We start from the raw sequence: 26,688 nt of genomic DNA, 5'->3' as shown, positions 1-26,688 counted from the left end.
ACCCTGGGAACCTCATGTATGCCACCTTGGTTGCATTACAGAAGAAAGAAAATAAATAAAAGGATGGCCTTTTTGTAGATTTTGTCTTTCTCCTCTACCACCTTCCACATTATTTTGAAGCATTCCCTCAACCTGCAGAAATGGATTTTGGGGAGGAAGTGCAGGAGGCTGCCAGGGGTAGGGGAAATAATAAAAAAATTACCTCCCTTTCTCTGGTGGTAGCAGATGGCTGGTGGAATGGCAGCAGTGGATTTTACCCATATGGATTCAGTTGGCTAAAAATACTTCAACTCCACATAATGAAAGCAAACTGAGTGGTTTCAGGTTAGGTGGCAGCGCTGTGGGCCTAGGACTTGCTGATCAAAAGGTCAGCGGTTCGAATCCCCGCGACGGGGTGAGCTCCCGTTGCTCGGTCCCTGCTCCTGCCAACCTAGCAGTTCGAAAGCACGTCAAAGTGCAAGTAGATAAATAGGCGCTGCTCTGGTTCACCAGAAGCGGCTTAGTCATGCTGGCCACATGACCCGGAAGCTGTACACCGGCTCCCTCGGCCAGTAAAGCGAGATGAGCGCCGCAACCCCAGAGTCAGCCAGGACTGGACCTAATGGTCAGGGGTCTCTTTACCTTTACCTTTATACTCCTTTTGGAGGAAGGGTAGTTTGTGGTGACATGATAAAGACAGTTGAAGTTACTAATGGTGTGGAGATAGCAGACGGAGCTTTCTCTCTTATCTTGCTAGCTCCTGGTTGGTGAGGTATATACAAAAGAAAGATTTTGCACAATATATACTGGATATGGAATGCACTGTCGAGAACATAAAAACAGCCCATCTAGTCCAGCATCCTATTTTCACAGTGGCCAACCAGATCCCTATGGGAAGCCTGCAAGCAAGACATGCGCGCAGCAACACTGGAGGTAAAATATAGCCATCAGGACTAATGGTCATTGATAGTTTTCTCCTCTATGAATTTGTCCAAGCCTCTTTTAAAGTCATCGAAGGTGGTAGTTAACTTAGATGCAATATATGTTGAGGGCCTCTCACAGAAACAGCTTTAAAAAGGACTAGATAAATTCATGGAGGCTGAAGCTACCATGCTATTTTGTTGTTTAGTCATTTAGTCGTGTCCGACTCTTTGTGACCCCCATGGACCAGAGCACGCCAGGCACTCCTGTCTTCCACTGCATCCCACAGTTTGGTCAAACTCATACTAGTAACTTCAAGAACACTATCCAACCATCTCGTCCTCTGTCGTCCCCTTCTCCTTGTGTCCTCCATCTTTCCCAACATCAGGGTCTTTTCCAGGGAGTCTTCTCTTCTCATGAGGTGGCCAAAGTATTGGAGCCTCAGCTTCAGGATCTGTCCTTCCAGTGAGCACTCAGGGCTGATTTCCTTCAGAATGGATAGGTTTGATCTTCTTGCAGTCCATGGGACTCTCAAGAGTCTCCTCCAGCACCATAATTCAAATCATCAATTCTTTTTGCTATAACCAGTGAACACACACAGGAACTCAGGTGCCAAATCAGACCATTGGTTCTCCTGATTCAGTATTATATACACTGCCTAGCGGTGACTTTCCAGGATTTCAGACAAGGGGCATTCCTAGCCCTACCTGGAAATGCCAGGGATTAAACCAGGGACCTTCTGCATGCAAGGCAGATAGTATAGGATTGTACTCCTGACACTTCAGTGGCTACTAACCATGATAGCTAAGTGCGGACTATACAGGAACGCAAGACCCCCCCTCCCAAGGAACTTTATCTCACACATCATAACCTGCCATATCGCAGAACAGGGAAAACCTAGCGAGCTTCGCCATTGATTTAAACATTAAAAACAAGCCATGCTATGTTTTTGAGCCATGTAAAACGAAGCATTGAACTGCATTGCTTTTGATAATGGAAACTTCACTTCTAGGCTGCAAATTAAAGCTGAAAAGCAGCTCGCAGTTAAAATTCACATCAAGTAGTAGAGAGCATCATTAGAAGGTCATAGGCAAGAGCTTGTGACTCCATGAATAGCAATTAATTCCAATCAATATAGAAATTAGAGAGAAAGATTAGAAAGTGTTGAAATTTACACAGTGAGAGCTAATTTATATTTTTAACAAATTGTATCCTGCTGCACAGTCAGTAAGGTCAGAATTAAGATTCAAGACCCAGTTCCTCATTGTCTTTTCTTGTTAAGTGTCAGTGCGTGGGCAACCTTGGACAAGGAGTGCAAGCATAAGTGAAAATATAAATAAAAACAAAAGGCTCCCATTAGCAGAGGCTCCCGTTAGTCCCTCTGTAGTTAAATGTGAGCAATTTAGTAATCAGCCAGATGCATCCAGGAAACCCACAAGCCAGGCATGAAGGCAATAGCTGTCTCCTGCTGTTGCTCCCCAGGAGCTAGGATTCTGTTGCGGAATTTTTCTGCATAGTTAATTTATTCAAGTCACTGCCAAAGGATGTTTAGATGGCTTTAAAGTGGGATAGACAGATTCATGGAGGACAAGGAAGGATATAAGGATATTTTAACCCTGATGGCTACGTTGTACCCTCCACTGTCAGAGGCAGTACAGCTACTGGGTGTTTTGACTGTGCAGAGGATTTGCTAAAGCTCCCTTTTAATACATTCAGGAATCTCAAATAAAGAGCAAGTCCTAAAGGTCAAAAGATGGAACACTTGATTGAGACCATTGGGAGAAGGTAGGGAAAGTGGGGGTTTCTATTAACCCCCACCCCAATTAATGGCTTCATATTCTCTCGTATTAGTCTCTCGCTTTTGTCAAGGATGCCCATGGGCATAGAGAGTTTAAGGTCAATTGTGTGAAAGGGTATAAGAAAGCTATGGGAAGTGGGGGGAGGGAGGGGAAAGGCTCCAAGAGCATTGTCTCCCCAAACCTCATAAAAGGAAAGCAGCAATATGGCCTCTCTGAACTTTCTGGATTGCATGCTCAGAATAAGAAGCTGAAAGGGCTGTTTCTTTCCATCTACTGTGTGTGTTCTGCAAGGTGCCTTCCTTTCTAAGAGTAATAAAAACTTAAATTTGCAGAACTGCTCGTTGGTGGCCTTTGTCTGTGAAAATGTCAGGGGCCTAGAGACACAAGGTTTTGCACTTCACACCATCCAGATTTCCAGAAAAGAAACCAGGAATATAATTTGATCAGAGACCAAAGCTTAGAGGGACTAATTGGGGAAGAGAAATTGAATGCACATCGCTTCCTGTGTATGTATTAAGGGACAGTGTGCTCTCTGTATTGGACCACAACACAAACAGATGCTCCGCATTGCAGTCTGTCTCAATGCTCCTTTACTTTTGCTGGCTGGCATGGGTGCCTCTGGCATATCTAGTTTGCCAGCAAGTGGAGGAAAAGCCACAAGAAAAACAAACATCACAGAGTAAGTATGGTATATGAGTCGATATTGCTATCGCTTTCTCTTCGATGGTACCACACCAAAACAATTCAGAGGATGACTACAAGGCAATCCCACTCTTATAATCCAGCAGGTACTTTTTCAAATTCTAGTGTTCATAATTACTTTACTCCTTTTGGTAAAGAGAGGGAGACTACTGGTGAGATAAGAATACCACCTAAGGAAAAACTTCTGCCAAACCCAAACTATCCTGGTTAACTAAAGACTGTCAATGCGAAATAGAGAATCTGAGCACTCCTTTAATCTTCTCACAGCCTTAGCATGAGTCACAGAACTGATATGTTCTAGGAGCAATTAATCAATGATTTTGGATCCAAGATGGTCTTCTGAATCTATTTTTTAAATAATTCCACAAACTATCAAGTTCTTACAATCCGCGATGGAAGTCAACAGGTGGAAAAATACAAATTGTTACATGCTCTGCACTCCCCCAAGTGGAGAGAAGTTTTGGGTCACCACTACTTGGGATCTAACTTCCTCTGACAAGTTTCTGTAGTCCATTCACAAACACATCTAGGACACAGGTAAAGGAGGCATGCAGGAGACATACTCTTCACAAGTCACTGCTTCTCGAACCCAGAGAGGCATGGTTCTTCCAGATTTTTTTCACTTATTACTTCTTTTTTTTTTTGCTTCTCTTTGTCTCTCTGTTTCAAAACTGCCATTTCTACACACACATAGTTTACCTCAGCCCTTACCCTCAGTTGTAAAAGGGAAGGAAGACCACCTTCTCAAAGCTCTAATGGCTAGCATTTAGAAAATTTCCAAATATCTCCAAATTATTAGCTTCCATTGAGAAAACATTAATCAATCATTCTGGGCTATTAGCAACCCCAGCCCACCCCAGGCTTTGACTCAATAGCCCAATAGTAAGACAATCTACTGAACTTTACATGCAAAGACAAGAGTTTAACTCAAACCTAAGTATTGGAGAGTTCAGAATCCAAACAGAAAAGAACAAAAATATGTTTATTATAATTACTTACCCAATTGACCAATCTCTTCTCTGGCAATCTCATATACCGGAAGTTTCCCAGTGTCATATCTCTGTGTCGATCTCAACATAGATTTTCCAAAAGGTTGAATATGAACCAGGCAGCACGGCTTCCAGCACCAAAGCCCCAGCTTACTGATTGACAAAGAGGGAAAAAAATCAGTGTACTGGCAAAGTCAGGCGATACGTAATGGAGTTTATTTCCCTAGTAGCTGGACAAACTGGAATTGCCAGAGAGATAAAGTGACCATGTGCCCCACCCTGTCCTTTGGCACATTTCTTGAGAGTGGAGGGAACTTGACGCTAAAAAGAACGTGAGGAGATAAAGACTTGCTTTACATATTGGAATGCAATATCACATTTTTGTGGTACAGATCAAGAATGTTTGCCTTTGTGAATGCTTGAATATGTTAAAGGAATATCTAAATGGAACATTTCCAGATCCACCAACTGACTTCTAAGTAAGTGGGCAAAATGCAACTGTGATCAAGGAAATGGTTACCACTTCCCACATTGCACAGCCTGGTGCACCCTGGCCCTCGTCTATACAGCTGTTGTGTGAGCTGAGCTAATGTCCTTTTATCAAAAGCTATTTCATGATCCCAACTAGGTTCTTGACCCTCCTTTCTTTATTTTTAAACACACACACATGTATTGGGGTTTGAACTGTAGCATATTCATTTCTTCATGAATTGAAGAAATGTAGCATTCATTAAAAAGTAAAAGCCTTAAAGAAAGAAGTACTTGTGCATAGAGAATGTATGAAGACAGTAGATAAAGAAAATGGAATGTGAGAAGACTGCTGTCGGGATGTGCCTTAGGGTGCTTCCAGAAGGGGGCTTTTTGTAGGGCAGGAGATGCTCCAACATGCAAATTTTCCACAGAGTCCACATGATGTCATTGGCATCAGAATGTCAGCCCATATTCTGTCACCCTCCCCTCCCTGTAGCTGAATTTACCCTTTTTGGAAACAATTCTGACAGGACAGTTTATTTACTTTTTAACTGTTGCCAATGACCTATTTGTGATCACTGAATGACCTGTTTACAGTACTGAGCCCCTATCTGGAAGCCCCCATAAACTCACAGTTCAACAAGCCAGCTTCACAATTTTGCACAATGCAGTTAGCCAGCCCCATGAATTTCAAAACTGCTGGGCTCAGCTGACACATGTGGAAGCCAAAGGCAGCCAAGCTTGAGGCATGAGGAGCTTATGTTAGTATTGCATTGGCTGATGTGGTGTTCTCTCTATGAAAGCCAGCCCACATTTAGAAGATGGAAAAGGCAAAATGGATACACAATGTGCTGGGGGAACCTGGCTACAGGACAATTTACTGTTGTGACTCTGACATGGTCCACAAAGCCTGAGTGGCAGAATTGTGAGCTAGCCCCATGCTGAAGAGACCAGTCCACTTGGTGCCAAATTCTACATTTATCCACACAGGCCCACATCTTCTACTTGCTAATTTGGCCATTGTGACAATAGACCTGATGGAAACAAAGACTGGGAATGCAGCCATGATGTAGCTGCTTTGACATTTTCTAGAGTGGCTGAGTGGTTTGTTTTTCAGTATGTTGCTGCTTCACAAAGTTCTGGGCTACTATACATGCTGTAAATGGCAGAGTGCACATGAGCTGTCTTGGGGAGAAGATGAATAGGCTGCAGCTTCCAGGTTTTTACATCTCTCATCTTTCCAGCCCTGAGCAGCAAGTGACCCCAAAATGTGCTCTCCTCCTCCTTGCTCCTCTTCTTGACCTGCAGCAATGTATTTGGTACTCCATTGGTGGGCTTTAAAATCCCAGCCTTCTGATTGTGGTTGAGTTTGTGGGTGTCAATCTCCATTGTGCTATGAGTTTCAGACTACCCTGTGGTGGGTTTCTGGGTTCCAGACACTGAACCTCTGGATTCAGCAAATGTTAAAATATAAGCCAGGCCAGTTTCCTGATGAGGAAATTAGGACAACAAAAGGAAGGTGACGAGTCATTAGGAAAGCCAAAGGGAGGGGGCTCTGTGCTAGATGGCAAATGGGAGGGCCCCCTCCCTCAACTCAGAGTTATTTAGAAGACAAAAGCAGAGTCTGAGGGAGAGTTTTTGGGTTGGCTGTGATGTGACTTAGAGGAAAAATGGTTGCAGGCTGCTAAAGGCAGAAAGCTGGAGAGAGGGTCAAAGCACGATGGTAGATTCTGCTTGAATCCAAGGCTGCAGCTATGGGAGGAACAAGACCCTCTTGGGGTATTAATGCTGGGAACCCCTCCAATAGGCCTCAGGTTGTATATATGTGTGAATAAACTATATGTCATAAAGACACCATGGTCGTCTCTGTGCCTCATTCCCAAAAGGAAACATGGACATTGGATAAGTGTCTGGAACCCCCCGAATCTCACACTACTTGGAGAAACTACAATATGTTTCCATCTCCCTTTCTTCAGAATTCTTTAAAAGAAAAATCCTACCATGCTTATACTTTTAAAATACATCCCTCTGTCTTCTTCCCCTGCAATGCTAGCATTTTTTTCAATTTCAGAGGAGTCAGTTTTTGTCCCAGAGCAAACACTGCTTCATAAAGCAGTGAGCTAATTTTTTAATTTTTAAAAATAGCATAAAAAGAGCTTTGTGAGTTCAGACCAAAGGCCCATTCTCACAGGGATCAACCATAAACCTATGGGAAGCCCAAGAGCAGGACATGGACACAATAACGCTCCTCTGCTCATGTTCTGGAATTCAGAAGGCCTCTGTCACTGGAGGTTGTGAATAGCCATCATGGCTAGTAGCTATTGCAGCCATATTAGTAGCTATTGCAGCCATATCCTCAATCAATTAGCTGCTTGCTTGTTTACTTACGGTGTTTTCAGTGTGGCTTACAGCAATAAATAGTTAAAATGCAGTTGTCATAAAATAATAAAAAGCAACATAAAATTATCTGTTGCAGAAATTAAAACAGTTCACACCACACGTTTAAAGCACATGCCTTCCTCCAAATAATCATGGGAACTATAATTTGCTAAGCGTTCTGGGAATTGTAGCTCTGTGAGGGGATAAGCATCAATCCCCATGGCTCTCAGGTAGGGAGCCAGGATTATTAAAGTGGTAGAAATATGCTTTACATGTATGGTGTGAATGTGACCAAATGCACATCACAGGGACTTCCAGTTTCCAGAAATAAACTCTCCGCAGGGCAGAGCGTAAGCAGATGCATTTTGATTCTGATGCTCATGTGTGTACATGCATGCACAGAACACAAAACAGCTCATTGCTGACCTTCTATTCCCACACAACCACATGGTGGCCCTCTGTGTGAAATGTTTCATAAATATTTTGGCAGGATGTTCAGTGTCTAGAGAAGGGGAAAGAAAAGTGCTTTGGTGTAGGATGAGTTGCCAACACCCGTCCCAAGTGCTTCCAGTACCTACAACCCACTCTAGAGACAACAAATCCTGCTTTGTGTACAGCCACCCACTTTAATAATGGAAGATGGCTTTATTTCAGGCACCATTCTTATCTTTCCTACTTTTTCCTCCACACAAAAGGATCCGTGTTGGGTTGCCTTTCTGAGCCTTGATGATTGCATGAAATGATTGCATCCCTAGTGATTGTATGAAGCTTATTGTGAAGGTAACATTTGTAAGTGAAAACATCTGACTATAAAGAACAACTCAGTAAAGTATCTGATTAATGTGACTTCCGCACACAGCCTGAATGCTTACCTGGCCCTTATGGCCCAGCCAATACACATAAATGAACAAGAAAGCTAGAAATTACTTTGCAGGCAATTATAGTTGCTTGTAGAATAAAGTCAACTCAGATAAACTCCAGTCAGAAGCATATTGATTCCAATTTATAACCTGTTAAAATACAATTCCTGCTTGCCTAGGTAACAGAGCTCTGGAAAATGCTATTAGGGACTAAAAGATGACTGGAATTAATGCTGGGTAAATAAAAATGGCTTAGAGACAGCAAGTTTTTGGGCAGAAACAAGCAACTTTCTATGGATCCATTGGGGAGAAAGTTTTTAACTGTTAACATTTCCAGGGGCAGAAATAACAATAATCAAGTTTTCTTTAAACTTCAAAATTACATGTTCTTCAGTACAAAGGGGGAAAAAATCACTTCAAGAAAATAATAATAAATAATTAAATAAGATTCCAGAGAGGACAAACTATAGAAAGTACGTAACAGAAAGATGTCACCAGTTCACCTGCTCATAAAAGGACACAGGATGCAATCTACAATGGCAAAACTCTACATGGTTTTAATCTAAGCAGGAGCAGGAGCAAAATGTATCTTTTTAAGAAACTCAACTTTCGTGAAAAAATAAATATTTATATTTATGTCTACATAATCCATGTTAGCAGCAACTATATCTGAATGAGGCCCACGCTCATGTGCATGGTCCAGTAAGATTGATACTCACACAGAACAAGGGCCCCACACATGAACTATCCTCTGAGTTGGGTGCCATATATTCCACATAGTGCTTCATGGAGTAAAGATCCAGCTTCCAGAGTGATGAAAGCTAGATGAGCGCTGCGACCCCATAGTCGCCTTTGACTGGACTTCACCATCCTGGGGTCCTTTACCTTTACCTGTTGTTTTCTCCTCCTCTGGAGGGTAGGACTCAAACCAATGGCTTCAAGTTACAAGAAAGAAGCTTTGGACTAAACCCCAGGAAGACCCTTCTGACAGTACGAGCTGTTTGACAGTGGAACAGACTCCCATGAGACAATAAAAGTACCACATAATAATGCAGTATATTACACTAATATAATATATCATTTGTTGTTGTTGTTGTTTAGTCGTTCAGTCGTGTCCGACTCTTCGTGACCCCATGGACCAGAGCACGCCAGGCACTTCTGTCTTCCACTGCCACCCACAGTTTGGTCAGATTCATGTTTGTAGCTTCGAGAACACTGTCTAACCATCTCATCCTCTGTCGTCCCCTTCTCCTTGTGCCCTCCATCTTTCCCAACATCAGGGTCTTTTCCAGGGAGTCTTCTCTTCTCATGAGGTGGCCAAAGTATTGGAGCCTCAGCTTCACGATCTGTCCTTCCAGTGAGCACTCAGGGCTGATTTCCTTAAGAATGGATGCGTTTGATCTTCTTGCAGTCCATGGGACTCTCAAGAGTCTCCTCCAGCACCATAATTCAAAAGCGTCAATTCTTTGGCGATCAGCCTTCTTTATGGTCCAGCTCTCACTTCCATACATCACTACTGGGAAAACCATAGCTTTTACTATACGGACCTTTACTATACGTACCTTTACCTATAATGGGCTAAACACTTTTGGGTTGTGGTTTTATTGATATTATTTACTGATGAATTGTTGCTATTATGCCTTTTGGTTTAAACGATGTGTTATGTTTGTTAATGTATTGATCGTTAGCTACCCTCAGCTCTAGATTGGAGGAAGAGACAAGATATAAGAACCATGAATGAATGAATGAATACATACATACATACATAACCGTGGCTTCCTCTTTGTCTTGCAACCCCACATAATTCTCCCTTCTGCTTACTCTTTTTAAATACTGCTCATAGCAGGGGTGGTTCTAACATTAATTAGAATGAGGAGGCTGCCTCAGGCAGCTGATTATAAGTGTCATAAAGGGCAGCAAATTAGTTATTTAATAAATTCTTGTTGCGTTTTTAGTCCCAGGGAGGGGGAGAGGCACTAATGGGATTTTTTGGACCCAGACACCAAAGATGTCAGTAATTGTAATGATTATTTTGCATTGTTTTTATGGAGTCTTCTACTGTACGTTTTACACTGCCTTAACATTGTACATGAGTTGGCAGTATATAAATACTTTTATAAACAAGTAAGCAAATAGAAGGGGAATAACATTACCATGCACATGGGTTGAGGAGCAGAGATCCTATTTGCTTCTTCACCACAGGCAGCAGCCGTGCCCTGATCCTCCTCACTAGGTTGCCATGGGCTAAAAGTTCTGCTGTTTCTCACCCCTTGGCTACTTTCTCCTGTTTAACCAATTTAAGCAAAACAAACCCACAGGCTTGATGTGCTGGATCAATCAAGAGAACAGGTAAATAAATTAAATCGAGCAAGGACAAGTTTCCTAAAAGAAATTGGTGAGTACATAATGAAGAATGTTCATCATGGCAGTCCTCAATCACTTCCTCAACAGAAATCCTATCTTTTGCATTGGCCATTGTTCTTTCAGAAGAATGTTGGCAAGCCCTCCCATGTCCAGTGAATATTTGAAAATGTGGAGGTAGGCTAATAAGCACTGCAGTTGTCAGCAGTGGTTGCCATTCACAAATGTAATGTCATAATTCTGGACATTCACCAGAACGGTTGCAGGACTGTCAACATTCCCTTGTGATTGCCAACAGCCTTTGCATTTTGGAAATTCCTTGTAACATACACCAGGCAGAATGAGTGTCTTGTGACTTGCAGTGTGCTGGCTTAGCCTGGGGGCTCTCATAAATACTTAAATCCAGCCCAGGGCAGGAGGGGTGTTTGTGTTGCTGCCTGACTATACCCAGAACAGTTACTGCTTCATAATTTGTGTGGGAGAGACAGGCTGTCATAATGATGGGTGCATCACTAGCCAGCCTCATTTTCCTTCACTCAAGTTTGTGCTGAGAATGTGAAGGGTCAGGCTTGTGCAAACTTGTGAAGCTTTACACACACACACACACACACACACACACAGCAACCAGAATTAGTGTTTAAGCAATGAATTACAATCCACAACACAGATTCGATTTTGCTCTCTTTATTCCAGATACAAAAACCTATTGCTTACTTTACGTAATCCAGAGTCCCAATCTTTTTTTAAAAAGATAAATAAAAAGAATTGTGAATGTTAGGAGGCGCAGTGGGGACAGCTGAAGGAATATGAGGGTGCCCAACTGTACTGATTACTGCGGTGGGCATCTTTCTGAATATGGCAAGACAAAAATGTGAAGAGGTGAGAACATCATAAATATGCCAGAAGGAGAGTTGTGGCTAATTAGAAGATAAGGAAAGTGCATTAGCACAGCAAAATTAATGAGCTCATAAAATCAGTACCTCTGACAAAGGAGAAACAGTTAGGGAGGAAATAATAACGGTGGCAGTAGAGGGCAATTGCAATTTCCAGTTTTCAGCATATCTAAATTCAATATTTAAATGGAATTTCAAAACTCCTTTTATTTGAAAACAAAAAGGTTTCAAAGTGATTTTCGCTCAACCATGTCCATATTGCCATTTTTCACACGTATATTAGGGTTAATTATTTTCACATGGTTCTAACAGGGTAGCTGTAATCTTCATAATTCTGTTGAAAAAAGCACTGCTAGAATTGGAAAGCATTGGCTCACTCCTCGGAAGCTTGTCTATCAAGACAGAACACTGGCGGGTGGGGGAAAAGAAGTTAACTTTGCTTCTCCACAGAAGGAAATAAAACGTATCTGACATATTCTTGAGCAAGACAAGAGGAACTCTCCCCCAACACACATCTAACCCTAGAGTACACAGTTCACAATTCCAAGAGAAGTTTCCCATCTCCTTCTTCCACCTGATATTTTATCATAGATTTTCTTTTCCCAGGCAGTCTGAAATGGCACTTTCAGCTGCTAAAGCGTGTTCTCATTAAAGGAGAGCACGTGTTGCGGATGGGGCCGAGCAAAGCACCCCATGGTTGCCAGGCAGGATAGATTGAAAGGGCTTGGATCAGATTGGTGGTTGGTGTTACTGGGGTAAATTTGATGTTGCCAATTTAGGGGTGGGAACAGAGGTTATTTAAACAAGGCTCACAGCATGTTCCTTTCTCTTTCGCTGTGGGCACTGGATCACCCGCCCGCCATCCCTTGATTGGGCTTGTGCTTTGACCTTGCTATGCCTGTTATGGGGTCGTCCGCCTTGGTGCGGGGGCCTGGTAGGAATTTTTCCTTTTGGCTGATTAGTGTGTGCCAATTGGTTTTTGCCTACTGCGGAGCAAATCGTCACAACTTGTAAGGTTGGCGGTTAGGCATTGGTTTAAATTGGTTGGTGGAGGGGTATGGATTGGCTGTGCCTGCCCCTCCAATGCTGCTGCTGCACGGGAATTCCGTTAAAGGAATTCAGGGGCTTACCATCCTCTCGTCCAAACCCCTGGAATCGGGTGCGGGCCGCGTAAGCTCCTGGGAGCATGCGGGGAGAAGCTGAGGGCCTGTGTCGCAGCTCCAGTTATCCCTGATCTTGTTCCTCCACACTGGCTCTTGCTGGAATCCGGGAGTCAGTGCTGTCCCCCAAGGCGGGGGGGACAGCTAGTCATAACCAATGCCTAAGCAACCACTCACAATTTGTATTTTAATAAAGTTGTGGCCAAAATTATGCCAAAAACCTTAAACAAAAATTATGTGTGATGTGTGAGTTATTGGGGTAGGGGTGTTTTGGGGACCTCAGCACACAACTGCCCAGGTCCAGTGCTATCATGAGACCAGCTAGCAACCGCCTAGAGTGCAGACTTCAGAGGAGCACTGTACTGACCTTTGAGAGGCACCATATTATACCGATTAGCTTTTGTTATACCAGATACATTTCTGATAATATTTAACTATCATTTTATATCTTGAATAATTTTGCCATTTCTACAAGACATCTTATTTTGAAAATTGAAGTTGGCAATTTGTGTGTGTGTGTCTGTGCGCGCAAGTAGTTAGCCTTGCCTAGGTTGCAAAAATATCCTAGCACTGGCATTCTCACCCACTTTCTTCAAAGAAGGCAAGAGTGAATGTCTACCTTCCAGCACAATTGCCCCTGTTTATTCCCTATGACAAAATAGCTACAAATGCTATTGGCAGATCCTGTGCCAATCCAACTCCCTTTGCCCTATGAAACATTTTGGCATTTCCCTCTGCCTGCTCTGGCAGGAATACCAGCAGCAGTAGCTCCCTGCCATGTGGACAAGCACATTAGAGCAGCTCCCTAATGGAGGAAAACTGTGACAAAAACCCCTCCAGGCCAATTGTTCATAATCATTCAGAGTGCAGAATCTGTGAGTTCAGCTTGTGAGGAAACAGGCCTGCTTCAGATGACTGACCATGTGGTGGTGGAAATGTGTGTTTATGCCTCACCTCCATTACTAAGATAATATTACATATTTGTAATTACATATTTCATATTTTAGGGACGCGGGTGGCGCTGTGGGTTAAAGCCTCAGCGCCTAGGGCTTGCCGATCGAAAGGTCGGCGGTTCGAATCCCCGCGGCGGGGTGCGCTCCCGTTGTTTGGTCCCAGCGCCTGCCAACCTAGCAGTTCGAAAGCACTCTCGGGTGCAAGTAGATAAATAGGGACCGCTTACTAGCGGGAAGGTAAACGGCGTTTCCGTGTGCTGCGCTGGCTTGCCAGAGCAGCGATGTCACGCTGGCCACGTGACCCGGAAGTGTCTTCGGACAGCGCTGGCCCTTGGCCTCTTTGAGTGAGATGGGCGCACAACCCTAGAGTCTGTCAAGACTGGCCCGTACGGGCAGGGGTACCTTTACCTTTTTAATTACATATTTACTCAGGTACCCCATTGGGTGCACTTATTGTATGAGTTTTCCTCCCTTTTTTGAGGAGAAAGCACTGCAAGAATTTGGCCTTCATATGGAGAACCCAATGAAATCCAACATTACTAGCATCCATGTTGAGAGGAAGAGGGCACAGACCAAAAAGGAAATATTAAAAAAGGAAAGGAAAGAAAAAGAGAAAAACTTTGATGCTTGTACTGGTGTTTTTCATTTCTCTTGCTGTGTTCCTTTCCTATGCACACACAAAGCCTTGGTTTTCATGGCCCATCCCTTTGCATTCTTCCAAAATAATACTAACAATACAAACTTAGCAACTATTGACGTGATTTATTATTAGCACATTATATAGAGTCTCAGCGGCAATTTTATAGTAAAAAACAAAAAGATAACAAAAGATAAAAGCAATAGTGAACCAAAAAATGGAAAAGTAAAAAAGGCTGAACCATGAACTGAATTGGATGCAGTCGTATACACCCCTAAAATTAGTTCAAACCAAATTATTGTGTGCCACCAGCAGAGAGCTGAAGAGCATAGCATCAACCTTATCTTCTGATCCCCACCCCTATTGCAAAGACAACCCATGAGTTGAGACTACGTCCGCTCACATTTTCTATGTTGCAGCCAGGCATCCGGGCCTCTGCAGTGATCTGGTGGGGGGTGGGGATTGACACCTCCCTCATTGCCATCCTGGCGGCTTTGACCCAACCTTGCTATGAACAAATGTAGGCTGCCATATTGTTGGGGACGGGTAGGGATTTTTTCCACTTGGAAAATTGGCACCAGCCATTTGGTTTTTGCCTACCTTGTAGCAACCGCCACAACTTTGTGAAGTTAGGCCAGGCTTCCTCAAACTCGGCCCTCCAGATATTTTGAGACTACAATTCCCATCATCCCTGACCACTGGTCCTGCTAGCTAGGGATCATGGGAGTTGTAGGCCAAAAACATCTGGAGGGCAGAGTTGGAGGAAGCCTGGGTTAGGCATTGGGTAAGCCTTTGTTTGGATGGAGGGGATGTTGTAGCCCCCACCTGCCCCTCCTCATTAAGGGTATCCTGTTAAAGGGATCCAGGGCGGTGGATCCTGTCCGATGCCTGGACGTGGGCTAGGGCCATGCCATGACCCTAACAGGGATCCCTTGGGGAGCCCCTATTTGATGTAAGTCATAGGGCTCCCCCTGTTAGTGGTTTACCCTTAGATGGACTCCCTGCAGATGGGCAGGAGGTGAGATATGGCCTGGCTTCACCCAGTGCCTAAGCCAAACCGCTCACATCTGCAACCAGTAAAGTTGTGGCCTATTTGAACCCAGATACCTAAATACTCGTGTCTGTGTGTTTATTATCCACTAGGGAACTGTGGGTCACGGGACATTGGCATGCAAGATGAGTTGTGCCATACTTCAGCACTAAACATATCTCTCTGACTTCTGTTCCAGCTGTGTCTTTGTTCAGCTGTAGATTCTTAAGAGTGAGATTTAGAGCTGTCTGATGGAGTAATGTCCAGAGGCACTTCACTATTTGCAAAACTTTGCCTGCTTTATGGAATTCAGCACAGGAAGGGTTTCAGGCAAAATTCACATGCAGAGAAAACAACAACAAGCCATGCAAAGGATTTTATCACCGTAGGCAAAATGGGCAGCTCATTAACTAAGCTGAGCACAGCATTGGCACACAGAGGCAAATAGTGCTGAAACTCTAGCCGGCTTCTAATCACTTAAGCTTCACATATTTCCATGTTGGAAGCCAATTTAAATTACACATAGGGCCAGGTTAGCAAGCACATACCAGCATCTCATTATCAACAGCATAAGTGGAATGTTAATAATGATGTCAGCTCTAGACTTCAAGATCCATCTAGTGTGCAGACCTTGGCTTCACCTGGTATCTAGGTTCAAGTTGGCTCTCCAGGACTTGATTAACACTTCCTAGCTCCTCAAATATAACTTGGAAAAAAAGGATTGCTGAGGGAAGAGAACAGATTGTTTCCTACGGCCACTGACAGAGGACAACCGTTCCCCACAAAGGAAGCTTATACTGAAAAGGTGATTCTACACACTGAATAACTATTAACAATGGGCAGAGTAATCTAAACTCCTGATCTTCCATTCTGGAGGGGTTTTTTTTTTGTTACATGTGTCACATGGTAGGAAGACATTGCTGGTGGAATTCTTGCCAGCAGCAGCCAGAAGGAATTCTCATTTTTTTAAAAAATAAGGGGGGTACGGGTATAGTTAAGTCGGCACAGGATCTACTGGACTCTGAACTGATCCTGCTGCCACCACATGATGGCATTGGGCCTGATCCAGGTATCTTTGCTGCCTAGAAGCTGGCATATCCCCTTGACCCTTGCCTTCAGACAAAGACCAGTGTGAATGGCAGGGTTGTGAATGCTAAAATGGGTATACTTCTCCATTAAGGCCTACTGCTGATGGCCAAGGGGTTTGGATTCTACATATATACGTTTACTATATATGCATACCGAAGGCACAGATCTAGATACAGACTCTTAGACACTGTATGCCCTGTGTTGATAAGACCAGGGCTTTTTTTCCAGCTGGAACTCACTGAAACTCAGTTCTGGCGCCTCTCAGGTGGGCACCATTGCCATTATAAGAGAACAAGGGAGGTGTTCATGGTGAGTTCTGGCATCTCTTTTTCTAGAACAATAGCACTGTATACATCTACTATAATTATTCTGATATATAGCAAAAAAAATGACTACATATGTTTTTAAAAAGCACTGCTGTTTTGCAAGTGAACCTTGAATGCATTTAACAGTTGGTAAAGCCTTGCTGAATCAGAGCCCTGCTGTATCAAAATCTATTTCCCCATTCTTACTGAAACTGAAAATTTGGTTCTCATCGTTTTCCAAAATCCAGACCCAACAATGGAGAAATGGACCATGAAAGAAATGTTCCTTAATCCTGTCTCTACACATGGCCTACTTTAACAACCTTCAATGCTTGGGCCAAAGGAAAACACTGTTTGTTCTAACTACCTTTCAATGGGCTGAAAAGTCATAGCCAGAAAATAGTTATTAATGATTTGCTGTCATATTGGAACAAGTGAGGTGCCACTGGGATCTGCTCTGAGTTCAGACCATTTCAGTATTTATTTCCATCAGTGTGTTTTGCTCTTAGGTTCAAGACAGCAAGACGCCAGGAATAACTTTGTTGAATACAATGAAGAAAGCAGAACACCACAATTCAAGGGCTTAGTTACAACCAGCAGCATTTAGAGACATTTTAAATATACATACATTGTTCACACACACACCCTTACATATGGTTAGGCTGCTTGCATCCCACTGAACTTGGTGAAATCTAAATACTGTCTGCAATTTAAAAAATGCTGATATATCTACCAGGCTGACCAGTGACTTAAAGAGACCAGATATATTGTATTTGATTCATGGATAACACTAAACAAAAATTATGGAGAGAAAGAAAAAAATATAAAATCAGGAAATAGTAAAATAAATTTCGGTATAACACCAGTACTGAGTATTGTAGTGGAAGGAAAAATAAAACAGAAGTGAAAGTTCTCTGAGGAACACATCAGTCAAAGAAGTTGCGAGATCTACAGGGAAAATATCATTGATGATCAACTAATACATTCCTTTATTGGCTTACCAATGCCACAATGTCTATGTTATCAACTAGTATTCTAAGCTATGCAGTATAAAAATGGTAGCAAATATGGCAGCCCCTGGATGTTGTTGGACTCTAACTCCCATCATTCCTGTCCATTGACCATGTTAGTGGAGGTGGCTAGGACCTGGAGTCTGACAACATCTGGAAGGTAGAACGTTACAACATCCAATTCACACCTTCTATTCCAAAACACTCAGGAATGGTTGCAAACAAGTGTGACAAGACTTCTTCAATAGCTGCAACCCACATCTCAGATAGTCTTCCATTCTCCCCCTCAAGGCCATTGGACATCACATCTGATGGTAGACCCACTCTCCTTTGTCCTGTGTTACAGGATCGTGCCCTTTGAAATGTTATTGAGGGATGTAGATTAGCTGCAGAATACTGGATTCAACTCTTTTCAAGCTTTAAAGGAAAGGATGTTCACCTCTGCAGATAAGAGAGGCAGGAAGGTTAGATTTTATCTCTCTCCTCACTTCCCTCACATACTCTCGCATATGAGAAGGCATGGCCAATATGTCAGTTTGACATATCGCCAGCATTCGTTGCAGCCAGAAATTTATTCTATTTACTAGACTAGCAACCTTCTTATGTGAAATATATATGAAGAGTGGTTGAGGGAGTTGGGTATGTTTAGCCTGGATAACAGGAAACTGAGAGGAGCTATGATAGCCATCTTCAAATAGCTAAAGGGTTGTCACATGGACAATGGAGCAAGCTAGTTTTCTCCTCCTCTGGAGGGTAGGACTCAAACCAATGGCTTCAAGTTACAAGAAAGAAACCCCAGGAAGACCCTTGTGACAGTAAGAGCTGTTTGACAGTGGAACAGACTCCCATGAGACAATAAAAGTACCACATAATAATGCAGTATATTACACTAATATAATATTATATCATACAGTGCTATTTTTCTAGAAAAAGAGGTGCCAGAACTCACCATGAACTTCTTCCTTGTTCTCTTAGAATGAAAAGGGCACCCACCTGAGAGGTGCCAGAACTCCAGTGAGCTCCAGCTGAAAAAAAAAGTCCTGATGGTAAAATTCAATAGCTGTTCAACAGACTCCCTCAGAAGGTGGTGGCCTTTTTTCCTTCCCTGGAGGTTTTAAGCTCAAGTTGGATGGCCATCTGTCATGAATTTCTACATTGCAGGGGGTTGGACTAGATGACCCTTGGAGTCCCTCCCACCTCTACAATTCTGTGGTTCCTTGATATAGTACAACATGCTTGTATTCTGTTTTAGGCTTATTTGTTTGAGACATTGTTTCCCCCATTGCACCAATTGTACTTCTTGACATGTATCTCTAATAAAAGTCAATAAATATTTGTTTTTTTTTTTACTTTAAAAAACATGTATAAACACAAGGCATAACAATCCAAATCTTTTTGGATTATAGGTTTCAGCATTTATAGTGCCTCTGAATGAAATTGTGTACTATAATTAAAATATTTGTTTTGTTTTTTTAAATTAACTTTACTTTGGTTATTTGTCACATTGGCTAATTACTTGAGTATCCAATTCAGTTAATTGCAAGATTGCTCATTGTTCATAACAGATTAGGATGAATTAATTACAAGAATGCTCATTAAAAACATGTCTGCTGTATCAGCATATTAAAACTACACAGGAGGGAGAACAGGGCAGCCCTCTTTTTCTGCTGAAGGGAGGCCTGCAGCATAGCCAATGTCATCAACGTGGAGGGGAACAGTGGAAACCTTAGGGGAGATGAATGATCTCTTGACCTCAGGAATCTGGACAGCTTTGTATTCTCAAATTTAGCTGCAGTAAGATCTCCAAGGGGGCTAATCTTAGATTTAATTAAATTAATTAGTTTCAGATAAGGCATCTCCTAGCAGGTAACCGGACCAGTGGATATGCTAACACGCTTGCATAGTTATAAGCTAGCAGCCAGCAAGCATTAGGCTCTGTTTTGAGGTACCGTATTTTTCGCTCTATAAGACGCACCAGACCACAAGACGCACCTAGTTTTTGGAGGCGGAAAACAAAACAAAAAATATCCTTAATCTCAGAAGCCAGAACACAAGAGGGATCGCTGTGCAGTGAAAGCAGCAATCCCTCTTGCTGTTCTGGCTTCTGGAATAGCTGCACAGCCTGCATTCGCTCCATAAGACGCACACACATTTCCCCTTACTTTCTAGGAGGGAAAAAGTGAGTCTTATAGAGCAAAAAATACGGTATTTATTTTTAGGATAAAAGCAACCCCAAAACAGTGCAAAGGTATTATATCCCAATAACTAAGTTATATATCCCATAACCAAGCATAAGGCCACTTCCAGACTATTTTACGGGTGGGATTAAATCTCATAGTGGCAAATTAGGGCAGATCTGGAGCTCTTGTGGAACAGACCTGCTTCAACCTAGGCCCCCAACATTCTGGACTCCACCAATTGGGATTGCAAAGTTAGTGGTGAATTCATTGCAGCAATATATGTATGTTAGTCACACAAACACACACGTGATACATTTATAATAATGTGGTTCCTTTGTTATCAGAAGGACAGCTTTTCAAATTTATATGTGGTTTTACAGAACACTTATTTTTTGTGTAACTGAGACAAAGATCGTGTTGATCTTTAGGAAGAATTTGGAGGCAACAAAAATGTCAAGGGTATTCCATTATTTGTGCCACTTTAAGTATTTACTTCCACCATTTAACTGTTCAGTGACTTAGCTTCCTAAAATCCATTTGTCCTCCCCATTGATTTTCTTGGGTGATTTACACTATCATCTATTTAACTAATTAGGACACCTTATTTACCTTGTTACAAAGCGTTGACTTCTGTGCACAGCCTTCTCCTGCCTTAGCATAGATTCATCATAAATCTCTGGAGGTCACTCTTTATCTGACTTTACCTCCCACTTCCTTGCTATTCTCTTTTTAAGTAACAACAATTTTGCCAGGAGGTGATTTAAATTACTTATACAGCTTGTACCACAAAAAGGTGGGGTGAAACAAGCGACGATAAGAGCTTGCAGAGTGCAGGCATAAGGCTTCAGCGACAGTAACAAACATATGGAAACATGATCAAAAGATGTCAGAAATAGGAACATCTGCTTAAGAAGCAGAGGCAATCAGGGTACAGCCCAACTAGTTTTGTCAGCAAACCATTTCTAGATAGGCCTTGATGGCATCTCACTTCTGTTTCTCATGAGAAATAACTGCTGGAATTCCACTTCCTGTTCAGCTAGACAGCAACACCATCATGATGACCATGTTTCCACTGAGGAGAGTGTTTTTCCCCAGGGAAAAAAGCTGATATGTATCTTTTAGCCCTGATATAAAAGAATCTAAATTTTTTAAAATCATCATTATTTGTATACCACCCTGTACCCTCCTTGTCCACTTCCAAGATAAAATAAGAACTTATGAACATAATACTGTAATAGCCTGTTGGATCATCTTTCCACCTGCCTTGCCCCTCCCTCCTGCCCTAGGAGTACTCATAAGGGAGCTGTACCTGGAGGAAGAACTGTGAGGGGAGAGACTTCATCAGGCAAGGCCTCTTTCCACCTGCCTTGCCCCACCCTCCAGTCTCTGCTTCTCAATTTGTATTGTATTATTTTATGAACTGTGGCTTGACGTTGTTTTATTGATTGTAGTTTAGAAATTATTTATTGTAATTGTCAAGTGTACATTTCTCTTTTTATATGCTGATATTCTAATGATTGTTGAATGTTACCTTATTTGATGTAGGTTGCTTATTTTAAAGTTACGTTTTATTATCACATTTTTGTATTGCATTTGGTTGTTATAAGGTGTACTTCCTTTGTTTCTTCAGCTTGTAAACCGCCTTGAGTATTGTAAGATAGAAAGACGGTACAGTGGTACCTCAGGTTAAGAACTTAATTCATTCTGGACGTCTGTTCTTAACCTGAAACTGTTCTTAACCTGAGGTACCACTTTAACTAATGAGGCCTCCTGCTGCCGCCGCGTGATTTCTGTTCTCATTCTGAAGCAAAGTTCTTAACCTGAGGTACTATCTGGGTTAGCAGAGCCTGTAAGTGCCTGTAACCTGAAGCGTCTGTAACCTGAAGCCTGAAGCGTCTGTAACCTGAAGTGTCTGTAACCCGAGGTACCCCTGTATACAAATTAAAAGCGATGATGATGATGCCAATGGCCCATCTAGTCCAGCATCCTGTTCTCACATTGGCCAAATGCCTGTGGGAAGCAGAACATCAACACAAGAGCCATCTCCCATTTTGTGGTTTCCAAAACTAGTATTCAGAAGCATTGTTGCCTCCAACTGTGCAGGCAGGTCATAGCCATCATAGCTAGTAGCCTTTCATAGCCCTCTCCTACATGAATTTCTTGAATCTTCTTTTAAAGCCATTCAAGCTTATGGCCATCACCCAGAGGCATACCCAGGGTCCCTCGTGCCCTTGGCAAGGAGCCATATTGTGCAACCCATTCAGGGGGAAAAAAATCACTTTACCACAATAGCCACATTAGAAAATGAAGACATTTTACTTGACCCAAGTACTCAAAGTGTCCAGAGTGATGGTGAGGCAAGGAGGGGGAAAATTTGTATACCTTTGTGCCATTTTGTGAGAAGGATGGGAATAATACTATATGGGCCTCCTTGAGCATGGTTTGGGCTTTGGGAAGGTGGCATAGAATAATAATAATAATAATAATAATAATAATAATAATATCCCACCCTCCCCAGCCGAAGCCGGGCTCAGGGTGGCTAACAACAATAAAATAATACAACATTCTAAAATAATTTCATTATAAAATTAATTCAAATCAAATTGATGGCAACCATTGGGCTAGAGTTCTGTGAAGATTGCCAAAGGAGGGAGTCAGGCTGTGAAATAAAATGATTGATGGTCTGGACCAGTCTTCTATGAAACTCCACTTATCAGGGGTTAGGGTTGGACTTTTATCGTGTTCAGGAGCTAAGTGGTGCATCTACAAAAAGAGGATTGATTAGAGGGGAGCAAGAACAACTCAAACATTCCTTTCAGTGAAAGTACTTAAAGGGCAGGGGAGGTCACTCTGCCACCCTTTTTAAATAAATCGATCCTGGCATTAGCTGTGGCAGTCCCTGTGGAGCCCATGGACTCCAGCACTTTGCTAGCCATTTTGGGTGCTGATGCCAGCCCAATCTTGACCAATAGGATAGGCTTCAAAAAACTAATAACAAAACATATATGATCTGTCTATCTCACAGAGATGCTTGTTAAAAATAAACAAATAGCAGCACCGATATTAATTTCATTCCAAGGGAACTGTCTGTTTGAAGCATCATCATTAAATCTAATTTAAGAAACAAATTGCATCAAAATAGTGCCAAATATAGCATGAAGAAACAGGCACAATGCTCAACTATTGCGCAAGGTGCGAGGAGGTAACTGTGGGAAGCCTTTTTTGTAGATTGCAGTTGGAGATCTACAGGATTTAAGGGAGTGTAAAACACACATCACTGAATGTACTAAGGACATAATAAAAAATAAGAAACCCACACCATTCAACTGCAGACAAAATTTTAAGAACCTGTTTATCAGTGGGCCACCATATAGTTTTCCATATAAAAGGCCATAGCTCAGTGTCAGAATACCTGTTTGCATGCAGAAGGTCTCAGGTAGGGCTGGAAAAGACCACTGTCGGAGGACCTTAGAAAACCACTGCTAGTCAGTGCAGGCAGTATTCAGCTAGATGGACCATTAGTTTGTAACATTATAAGGCAGATTCCTATGTTCCTACTACAGAGACAGAATTTCTAGAGAGTGTTTGGGTTTTCAAGAGGGATGATATGCGGCAAGGAATTTTGCAAGGACAGATTTGTTTGAAGTTCTGTTCCTTATCATACCATCAAACCTATGGCTTTAGTATGGTTTTCTCCCCCTGTATCATCAATAATAACTAACATTGATATCTCCCCAAGCATCCCTACCCACTTCACTAACAGAGATACTTTCTGTTATTTTCACTTAAATGGGTTGAAACAAGTGTTTCAATCCACCCTGAACAAAGTCTTCAAAAATAAATTTACTGTCACCATGATGAGATGGTGTGTTGCCATTTCAATATACGTTGAAGCAATTATAAGTGGCGACAATACTAGCTACACCACTAAAACAATGCGTTAATGTTAACTATTTTAAAAAGTCAGCTCTGTAAAGTGTGGAATTGGGGAACTGATAGCTATGCAGGGCTGAGGAGAACTTAACTCTGTGCCTTTATCTATTATCAAAGTTTTTTTAAAAATCCACATTCTGCATGCAATTCAGTCATAAACTATCACAGAAGATCAATAACAGAGCAGCATACATAATGTAAGCTAAACCATCCCTCTAGACTATGACTGCAATTGTAAGCCTACTTGCCTGGGAGCAAGCCCCACTGAATTAAATAGGAATTGCTTCGTGTTTAGTCTTGTACCGTATATCTTTGTAAAAAATCTGATTTGGGCCTCTAACAAATATTGCATTTACTCTGTATTTGCCTTGATTGATTTAATGCTGCTGTTTTTGGTGCTCTCCCCACGGGATTATTGTTTATTAAGGGTTTATGGGTGTTTGAGATTTTTTGATGTTTAAGAGAAGTCAGGACTGAAAGGTTGGATTTAAATACTCAGATGAACAAAATAAACACACAATAATATAATATGAACCATGCTACCATGACCTCCTCTCACCCTCAGAACCATTCACATTTTGTATGCCAGCTTCCTACTAATTAGGAGACAAGGAGAGGCAAGTTGTATGAACATCTGTTTGGAGCAAGAGAAAGCAAAGCTATTCAAATATGTTGCTATTTATCATTCATAATATGAAAGTCTGTATTTTTGTCTGTGATTTCCAAGCCTGAACAGGAAGCTGGTTTTGTGGTTAATATTTTATTGAAAACCTATTTTCTATATGAAAACAAACTATTCCCACTTCCCCATTCTCCTCATCTCCTCCCCTGCATATGCATACGTAGATATCCCATCCATTTTTGTTCACTTTCTGCAAAAATTCAGTAAATAGCAACAGTCCCAGTGCAACTGTGACCTCCTCAAACCATCAGACCCATTCACTGCCGGCATACTTCATATGCCAGCTTCCCACTAATCAGGAGACAAGGAGAAGCAAGTTGTAGCAGAACTGGGCAGGACCAGAAAGAGAAGGCAAGACGAGAGAAGGATAAGTGGAAGACCCCCGTCCCCTCAACTGAATTGAATTTTTCATATGTTACCAAGGCCAGCAAGTATTTACTGGTGGGGGTTTGGTCCTCACCTATAGTTATTCATTCATCTATCTTATATATTTTCAGATCACTATGCAGTGGTACCTCAAGTTAAGAACTTAATTCATTCTGGAAGTCCGTTCTTAACCTGAAACTGTTCTTAACCTGGGGTACCACTTTAGCTAATGGGGCCTCCCACTGCTGCCGCGCCACTGCCACATGATTTCTGTTCTCATTCTGAAGCAAAGTTCTTAACCTGAGTACTATTTCTGGGTTAGCAGAGTCTGTAATCTGAAGCGTCTGTAACCCGAGGTACCACTGTATTGCCCAAATACAAGCTCCCTTTCCATCCCTCCACAGAAATGAAGGTACAATGTTGCTTTGGAAAAAGTGACTCTTGCTTACCTCTTAAAACCAAGTTGTGTAGGCTAGCATGGAATTGAAACCTATCCCAAGCTATACAGAGACCAAAATTGTCTTTTCAGCTCCAGTTGTCTGGCTGGCTACTTAATGAGTGAAGGAGGAATGGGTATGGTTTGGTGGGCTGTTTTTTAAAAAAACGAGATTGCTGTCACAGAGGTCAGTGTGGGAGTCCTCTGTTCCTGCTAAAACGAAAACCTGCCTAGCTAGCAAATACACTCTAATAATGTGCTGGAGAGCAGAAGAAAGAACTGGTTTCCTTGGCCCCCTTTTCACTTCCCCAGGTATCAGGTAGCTAGAAGAAAAGAACCATCCATGAGGCACGCTAAAATGAAATGCTAGTTTCTGCTTTAGCCACAGCCACTTACATTCTGTTGTCAGATTTTGTCTGTCATCTTCTGAGGGATGAAGCCACGCTATGAGGTGTCCTGTACTAGTCCCAATCCTGCCAATTCTGCTCTTGTTCTGAGGGTCAGGACGATTATGACAAGTGTGTTGCACATTGGGTGGCTCCTCCACGCCACTCATTCAGCAAACAAAGAGCAGAATCTCATTTACAATACAACGGATTAACTTACCAGTTCATGTGCAGGCGGACCCAAGAATCTTGCAGCAAAGAGCATTTTGGCACAACTTTGCAGATTTTGCAGTCTTATTTGTGGGTGAAAAGCATTTGAAAAATGCTGTCTGGATTAACTAATGTTTCTACAGCATTTTAAAAGGAACTGGCTTATGGTCATTGCATTGAGCTTGTTCTGAATTGTGCTCTCCATTTACTGGGAAAACATTTATGATAATTCAATTCATGAATTGCAGCCAATACAATTTTGTTATTGTTTTGTGGGTTTACAGTGCTGTAATAGGTAGCAAGCAAGCATTTGGCAGGGAGGAGGCATATGTGTTCTAATATAATGTCTCACTGGGAAAGATAAAAGATGAAACAAGGAAAAGGATCCCCATGAAAAAAACAACTTCCACTGGGAAAGATAAAAGATGAAACAAGGAAAAGGATTCCCATGAAAAAAACAACTTCCACTGGTAAAGATAAAAGATGAAACACGGAAAAGGATCCCCATGAAAAAACAACTTCCAAAAGGGCAGCCCCTTTATAGTCTTGCAGCAAAAACAACAAAGGGCTTGAAGACAAACCCATTGATTATGGCATAAGCTTTCATGGATGAGAGTCTACCAGATGCATTAGCAAATTAATAAAAAATAAAGAAGGAAATATACATCTGCAAATGTGCACAGACTAATTGATTTACATATATGCAAACTAACTAGTCAGTGCATATCAGAGTAGCTGAACTTCTAAAGAAAAGCAGTTGGTTTGTAAAACACCAGTCAGAGAGATAGCACCTTAATACTGACTTTGGAGGGTGGTCATGTAGTAAGGGGGCAAAATAGTGTTTCCTTATTCTTTTTATTTATTTGTTTGTTTATTAAATATTTTCTTGATTTACAAAAGTGTGTGCAAGGTCTCTTTCTCATTTTTTTTCATGTGACATTTTTACAAATCGGTTTC

At 41.9% G+C, this 26,688-nt stretch overlaps 1 protein-coding gene across 4 annotated transcripts in view; it reads right to left on the bottom strand.

Moving 5' to 3' along the window:
• The window catches only part of LOC310673055 (phospholipid-transporting ATPase VB-like), a 142,879-nt gene that overhangs the window by 57,848 nt on the left and 58,343 nt on the right, over positions 1-26,688 (bottom strand). For 2 of the 4 annotated variants that reach the window (XM_083431019.1, XM_083431021.1), the window contains exon 1: positions 4,401-6,230. The gene's annotated coding sequence lies outside the window, so the exon portion shown is untranslated. Of the gene's footprint in view, positions 1-4,400; positions 6,231-25,531; positions 25,620-26,688 lie in introns of those variants that run through there. The other 2 variants (XM_083431022.1, XM_083431020.1) reach the window with 2 other exon arrangements.

This window comes from Podarcis tiliguerta, assembly GCF_965153285.1.
Source record: "Podarcis tiliguerta genome assembly, chromosome: 2".
Taxonomy (NCBI): domain Eukaryota; kingdom Metazoa; phylum Chordata; class Lepidosauria; order Squamata; family Lacertidae; genus Podarcis; species Podarcis tiliguerta.
The sequence above is the reverse complement of the archived record's forward strand: the minus strand, read 5'-3'. Positions and strand labels throughout refer to the sequence as shown.